This window comes from Taeniopygia guttata, chromosome 4A (genome assembly GCF_048771995.1).
Source record: "Taeniopygia guttata chromosome 4A, bTaeGut7.mat, whole genome shotgun sequence".
Taxonomy (NCBI): Eukaryota; Metazoa; Chordata; class Aves; order Passeriformes; family Estrildidae; genus Taeniopygia; species Taeniopygia guttata.
Window position 1 is genome coordinate 7,391,524 of NC_133029.1, and position 7,483 is coordinate 7,399,006.

The window sequence follows — 7,483 nt, forward strand, 5'->3', positions numbered from 1 at the left end:
TCTTTGGTGCCGAGAGTGAACTCGACTGCTGCTGCACAGACTTGTGTAGCATCCTTTGTTAAATAGGTGTGGCAATGTCACGTTGCTCTGTCTGGTTTTGGGGTTGTTTATGTAGTGTTTCATGGCAGCTTTTTCTTTGGTCTGCCGGGTCTTGCTCTACAGGTGCCTGCAGTGTCCTGCTTCTCCCGCGCAGCCAGAGGACAGGGATGTCCCCGCAGAGCCATCAGAGAGCAGGAGCCACCTGCAGCACAGGCAGGAGCCTGTCCCCACCCCGCTGCCCCAGCCAGCACGGGTGGCACGTATCTGTGGCACTGCCCGGGGCAGAGCTGGGCTGCAGCCCGGCTGGGTGTGCAGGTACAGCCCAGAGCCACACGAGCCCACAGCCGGCACGGAGACACCCTGCCCGGGCGGAGGGTGAACCACCGGCCACACCTCGTGTGGAGCCGCACGCTGGCATTGCCCCGGGAGGCTGGGCTGTAATTACAGTGTGAAACTCGGTGGAAGTGTCTGGTGTTAATTAAAATGAGATCGGGGCTGGGAGCAGTGCGTGTGAGCGGTGTGCGCTGCAGAGGCAGCCCGGGCAGTGCGGGGCTGGGGAGTCCCGGCTCCCCGCGGGGAGCGCGAACAGCGCCCGCAGCTGCGGCCCCGCTCTGGCAGGAGATGACGTGGCCGATGTTCTGCGCTCTGAAAGTGAAATAATGTGGGTTTGGGGTGTTTTCCATAGCTGCTTTTATCTCTGCCTGGTCAGTGCAGCTGCGAGGAGCAGAGGAGGAGGACTGAGCTGTGCCTCAGCGCAGCGCTCCGTTCAGAGGGGATGTCCGCTGGTGCTGCTGGGGGCAGCACCGAGCTGGGCTGGCAGTGACCCTGCTGATGGCAGGATTGCAGGGGAGGAAACCTGTTCTCTCTGGAAACAGTGTATTTCGTGTGGAATCAGCTTGCTGGCCGCTGGTGCTCTCCTTCAAAGCAGTTTTCTTCAAGTCCCTTCAAGGGCTCTGGAGCAGTAACTGCAATAATTGATGGGAAAGAGTCTCTCATGTTGTAGGAGTCTGTAAAATATTCACTCATAGGGGAGGCTTTGCTGCTTGTTTGGTTTGTGGCATGTCTGTGCCCCTTGGTGTTCTGCTGGTTCAGTCTGAGTGTGCTGTGACAGCCCTCTTAGCAGTGCTTTCCTTCCTCCTAAGCATATTTGCAGTGATTATAAATTGCATGGATTTGAGACTCAGCGACACTGCCAGTTACTGGGTGACCTCCATTGTTCTTGCCTGGGAAGAAAAATCGTAACTGTAGCACTTCCCTGCTGGGGCATATGGGAAAGGGTGTGTTAGAGATGTGGAGGTTCTTGGACTGGCTTGGAATCAGATGCATCAGTGTTGTAGAATAATTTTGAAATTGAACTTCTTGCATGTAAATAAGTGGACTAGAACTTAAATAACAAAGTTGAAACATTCTGAGATTTATTAAAAGGTTTAATATTTCATACATTTGGGAGACTACAAGGTCTCTTTTCAGTCTTAAAACTCGTGCTTCTACTAAAAGGTTTGATTGATTTATAACTGCAACTCAGTAAAGGAAGCAATCAACTTTCTGGGAAATTTCTGGCTTTTCCAGAAACTGTTTCTTTTCTCCTGCCACTAGGCTGACTAGTTCATACAGTTTTATGTCCTTTGAGGATCTACCTTGACATTCTGTTTAAATTATTTGGTCAGCCCAGAAGAGAGAAAATACACTTGCTGTCTGTGACATTTCTGAAGGGCTACTTGTCTTTTTGGGAACTGGTAAGATAGGATGATAAGTTTTCAGCTTGGGATTCATCCTGCTGCTGGGACAGATCTTAGACCCTTTTTCTCCAAGTTAATAATGATTATGTAATCATCAACAGCCTGGCTTCTGTGGAAAACAAGAAGAATTTCACTGAATTTTCAGAAAGCTGATCTGTGTTGGAAAAGAGAGAAAGCTGCTCACAGAGCACACGTAAGTGCTGGAGCAAGTTGCAGTTATGTGGGGTGGTGAGGGATTTTCTAAGGTGATATTGGATAACCCCTGCTGGAAGAAGGAGTGTGTGAGGTGAGTGTAGCTCCTGCCTCTGTGTGTTGGGCTGTCATGTGTGTCTCTTGCAGGGACCACAGTCATATTACTGGTCTTGTCATTATTTTCCATTCGTTGTTCCAGGAATTAGCACAGCCTTGCCAAATGCTCTGGGTCTAATCTCAGTAATGCACATGTTTTAATAGGTTAGAAGAAAGATTTTAGCTGCAGGGCCTGCCCATTATCAGGCTGTGGTTAGAAGTGCTTGTGTGTCCAGCTGCATTCCTTTCCTCTCAGCTGTCTCTGAAGTAGTTGTCAGCACAGGATCATCCGACTGGCTCCCTCTTGGGGCCCGCTTTAATAACCTGGAAAGGTTTTGTGAATGTACCCCTGAAACCCTGGGACCTCGTAGGAATGTTTCCTGGTTTTGGAAATATGGAAATATGTCTGTCTTGTAGCTGTCACCATCTGCCAGAAGACCCTAGAAGAGAAGCCATGAATTTGGGATCACCTTTGATCACTACAAAAGTACCAAGCTCCCAGCTTCAGGTGGATACTGCTCTGTTCTCCTCCCTGCCTGCTGTGAAGAGTGGCTTTGACATGCCTTTCCCTCTGCTGTGAGCTGTATTCCTGGAATCTGGTGTGCCCTGGTAGGACTGAAGTGTGATAGGGTCTTTTGAGAAAGAATAAAAGGAAAACAAAGAGTGGGGGTAGAGGGGCTACCAGGGAGGGAAGTGTTAATAAAACTCAGGATGAAGATCCATGTGGTGGAATGGGTCTGATCCATTGGCCTGGAGGTACCTGGAGAACAAGTGCATTTCTTTGTCTAGCTGTAATCAAGGCTTACTCAACCAGAGTCCTTTGTCTTGAGCCAAGAGGGGAACCACATCTGTCATGAAAATAAGCAGTATAGTTCCTTAGAACTCTATCCTTCCCACTAGGATTCACCTGGCATTGCAGACTCCATTTGGCAGCTTCCTCAGATGAAGCCATTGGCTGTAGGATCCTTCCTGATGCTCAGCAAGCGGCCCAGCAGCAGCATGTGTGAAAAAATAAAGGACAGCAAAAAACAGAGGGACCATCCCAGTGCTGTGCACTGCTGCACAGGAGTGGCCAGGTGCCTCTCCCCAGCTGGAAATCACTGAATGCTGGGCAGTGCCCAAGTTCTTGGAGGCATCAGTGCTCCTTTGATTCAATACTTTTAAGAGGCTTTCTCTTGCTGTATAAATTTCTTTCTCGTGTCATTGAAGTGACCTGTTTGAATTAAACATCAGAGTGCTTTTTATATAGCTGTGCCAACAACACAGTGCAACTGGCTTATCAAAAATGATATAAAGTGGTCTGGATATCACCAGAGTCAGGGCAGTATTTAGTTCATTGTACAGTTTGTGCTGTTATTTGTATTTGCTTACAGCAAGCTGTTTCCTGCAGTCCTGGTAATAGTTTTTACATAGCATATAAAATCTGAAAAAGGAGGAAAAGTCAGCAGTGCCTATGGGTGGTTGCTGGAGTGACCTGCTCATCCCTGCACATCCTCTCAGTGTTTGCTGTGGGGCACCACCAGCACCACGAGAGGGAGTGTGGAGGCAGCGAGTGCCTTGTCCTGGCATGGTCCGGCTCAGAGCGGGCGCTGCTCCGGCCCAGGAGCCAAACACGGGCTGAAAACAGAGCAGAAATGGAAATAAATTTATATTTCAGGGCTTCGGGACTCCAAAGAATGTTCTGCACCTAAGGTTAATTTTCTCAGGTGTCTGGAATTGCAGTTATGCTTGGAGTCTTTAGTGCATAATCGAGGTTATTTGGGATTTCCTACTCTGTTATTGCAGGTAGGTAAAAAGAGCCACTTACCTTAGCTGCTGAAGCTGAAATAAAAATATAATCACAAGAATAAGATTTGCTTTAATTCTGTGATTCCTTGAGATTATGCAATAATTTTGCCTTGGGTGGGACTGGAGCAAAATGCTGCTGCATAATGTCACCTTCTGATATCCAAATGCTGTTCAGAGAACTCTTATCCTGCAGTTGGAAGGTAATGGGTGAACCCCACCTAAACACAAAATAAAAAATGCAATTATTTCCCTTTTCCAAGCGATTACTTATGAGTAATGAGTTTCAGGACACTGATGTCAGATTATTTAGCTGATGGTAAGCAAAATTTGATGAAAATGTGAATGTATCATTATTTATTATATTCAATAAAAATAACAGTTTTGAGGCACAAGTTTTTAGAAGGGCAGGACATGGCAAGTCAGATCTAAGCATTGAGATATGTTCAAGATATAATGTGGAGAAAATGTAAAACAATGGTCACTGTTAAAGGTTTAAAGAAGGACCTGGACTGTCCCCTACAGGTGTGTCTAAATCAACTCTGGTTTTTCCAGCCTGCTCCAGTGTTCTTTCTGCCTCACAATTTAAGGGTCTTCCCTAGGACCTAACTCAGATCTTCTCTGCAGTTTCTAGCAAACTCTTCATTTTCTCTTTAGCTTGGGAACACAGCTGATCCATTCTGGAGTGGCTCTGCATCAATCAGGTGATTGTTGTTCCTTTCTTCTCAAGTTAACAAACTCAATTTTTTCAGGCTTTCTTTTTTGAAAATAGTTTTTAGGGGGTACATTTTATAAAAATTTTAAAGCAATTGTGTATAAGCTGGGACCCCAGCTGAGAGTGAAGCCATTCCTCCTCGAAGGGGCAGCAGGAATGTGGTAGGTACCCTATTCTGGAAATAAATGTCCCTGCTTACAGTGCTGGTGCCATCCTTGGATCCATTAACCAGCTGGGGTAGCCTGTTGTGGGCCTGGAGCTGTTCAGAAGGATTTTGGCTGTGCCAGAGTCTGCTCTCAGTAATGCAGCCAAGAGCTGCTCCCTGGCCCTGCAGCTGGGGCACTTATGGCTGGGTGAGGAGGGAACATGGATGTCGTGCTTGCAGCTCCAGCTGAGGAAGGGGAGGTGAAATGTGAGTGTATGAAAGGTCACAGCTGACCAAAGTCCACCTGGGTGAGTCCTGTCTGGCATTTCAAGTGTTCATTTCTGTCTGCTCAGCAGCGAGCTGGGTGTGGGTTCTTGCCTCTTGGACTGTGGTGTTTAAAATCCCCTGGCAGATTATTCAGTGATTTTATCTATTTCCTTTCCACTAAACCAAACATGAAGATAAACATGACAAAACCTAAGGGACAGCAATGCACAGTGATGCAGGGGTAGCATGTTATGTCCAGGGTTTGTTCTCTCACAGCCTGCTGCTCTCTGAGGAGGCAGGGGGGAGGTTTGGGGCTTTTCCTTGCCCATCCCCAGCCCCAAACCAGGACAGCAGCTCTGAACTGGCTGGTCACTGCCCAGTGACAATGGCTCACCCTTCCAGGAGGCTCTGCAGGGTGTAGCTGCAGTGCTCAGCTCTCTGCCCTGTCTCTGCCCTCGCTCCAACACTGACAGGGAACAAAGGAGAAACTCCCAAACGTGGATGTTTGGGATGGATGTTTCTCCTTGGAAAAAGCGGCAACTGGGTTTGGGAGGAAGGAAACTTCTTGTTTCTTGCTCTGCTCAGTCCATCCCAGCAAGCTGCAGGGTATTTGAGAGGCTGAAGAAGACCCTGAGACAATGCATCCAGCCTAATATGCATTGTCAGATGCACTTGGTGGAAGAAAGTCCTTCCTGGTGCAATGCAGGATGGTGGTAGTGAGGTCCAGAGTATTTCAAATCAAGGGCTGAGCTGGCTGAGCAAGGAGCCCTGAAGCAGAACTGACTCCACCATGCTGCTCCTCAGGCCCCACTGTGCTCTGGTGCTGCTGCTTGGGGTCCCCTCTGCACCTGCCACTAGGGCTGTGCTTGCCCTTCACAGGTTCTGTGCTTTCCTGAACAATTTTCATTTTTCCCTGCCCCTGCAGATAGGGAGGACATACATACCAGGCTGGACTTTGGCATTGGCTCAGGCCAGGAGCTTGCATTGCTCCTGGTGTTCCCCTTGTGTGCTGCTCCAGCTGGCCCCCAAGTCACCTCCAGAAGGAGATAGGTGGGGATAAAAGAGGTTCCTCACCTGCTCAGACAGCAGCAATCTCCATGCCCCAAGCAAACCTTGCTTGTCCCACATCTCTTCTTGCTGTCCTTCAGTACCCTATCCCAAAAAGCTCTTGTTAACGTAGCTTGATCCTGTTTGCTGTTGCTGCTGGCTCCATGCTGTATCCATGGATAGTTTTGATAGGATGATAGCTTTGATAGGATGGCCAGAGTTCCTGTCTGACCAAAAACAGCCTTATTCCTTCATAGCAAGGTCGTGAAATAAACCATGTCCTTCTGCCCACAGCCCGGCTGGCCAGTGCCCAGCTTCCAACAGCATCTGTGAAGTCCAGGGTCAGTGCCCTGGCATGCCAGGAAAGCCTGCAGCAAAGATTTGGCTTCTTCTGGGCTTTGGGGGCTCCTCTATTGCACCCCCATAGATCCCTCCTGCCAGCCCAGCGTCCCTCCATGCTCCCAGTGCAGAGTTGTGCCTGTGACAGGAGAGGCACTCACAGGAGAGCTGCTCCTCTCCTTGGTGCCTGTCAGTATCTGACAGCACAAACACTTTAAGCTGCAGAGGGAAAGTGCTCTCAGCCCCCCCAGGATGGTTTGTACGTGATGCTGCCCTTGTCCTGTGACACAAAGTGCTCAGAGCCCAGGGCCACGTGCAGATCTGCAAATTCAGTCCTTTCCGTGGTGCTGGCACAGGGGGCACAGCCATCCCCTCCTGGCTGTGGAGCACAATGGGCTCAGCTGATTTGTGGAGCAGCTTCATAGGGAAAAGCAGGTTGGCTTTGATTTTCAGGCTCCTTTTTGTCTTGGTTAGCAGAAGACTTATACTTTTTTCTGTGGATAAAAAACTTTATGGTCTTTCTCTCTGCACCAGAGATGATAAGGTATGTTGCCCTGATGGCCTCTGTCTTGACTTCCTCAGGAATGTTTGGGAAGTGAAAGAGAGGCCATAGCAAATGGAGTGAAGTGACTTACAGTGAAAGTTTCAATAAAAATAGGCAAGAGAGCACCAAGCAAAATCTCTGCAGCACTAAATGTGGGGGTTTTTTTGTTTGCTGTGGTTTTTTGTTGCTGTTTTTTTGTTTGTTTCTATCACTCTGGGTCCCCCAGGATTGTGTGTGGTTGTGACTTTCCAGCAGCAGCAATAACAATCCCCTATGCCAGTCCAGAGCCTGCCTTTGGCACTGCTCAGTGCATTTATTTCTGAAAGTGGGGGCTCCTGCCCAAAGGCTGCTTTCACCAGAAGCTCAGTGAGGTGGTGTCTGATGGGTGAGAGGAACCAGAGGGGTCAGAGAACTCCTCATGGCCCCCACGATGGGCTGGGGAGTGGGGACATGGGCTTCTCAGATTTGAGCTGGGAACCAGGTTGTCTCAAAGGCTTGTGAGACTTCATTAAGCTACTCAACCACGGTGTGAGTGGGAATTAGGGGCAGGTTCTCCTCTGCCTCTCCAGGAAGGA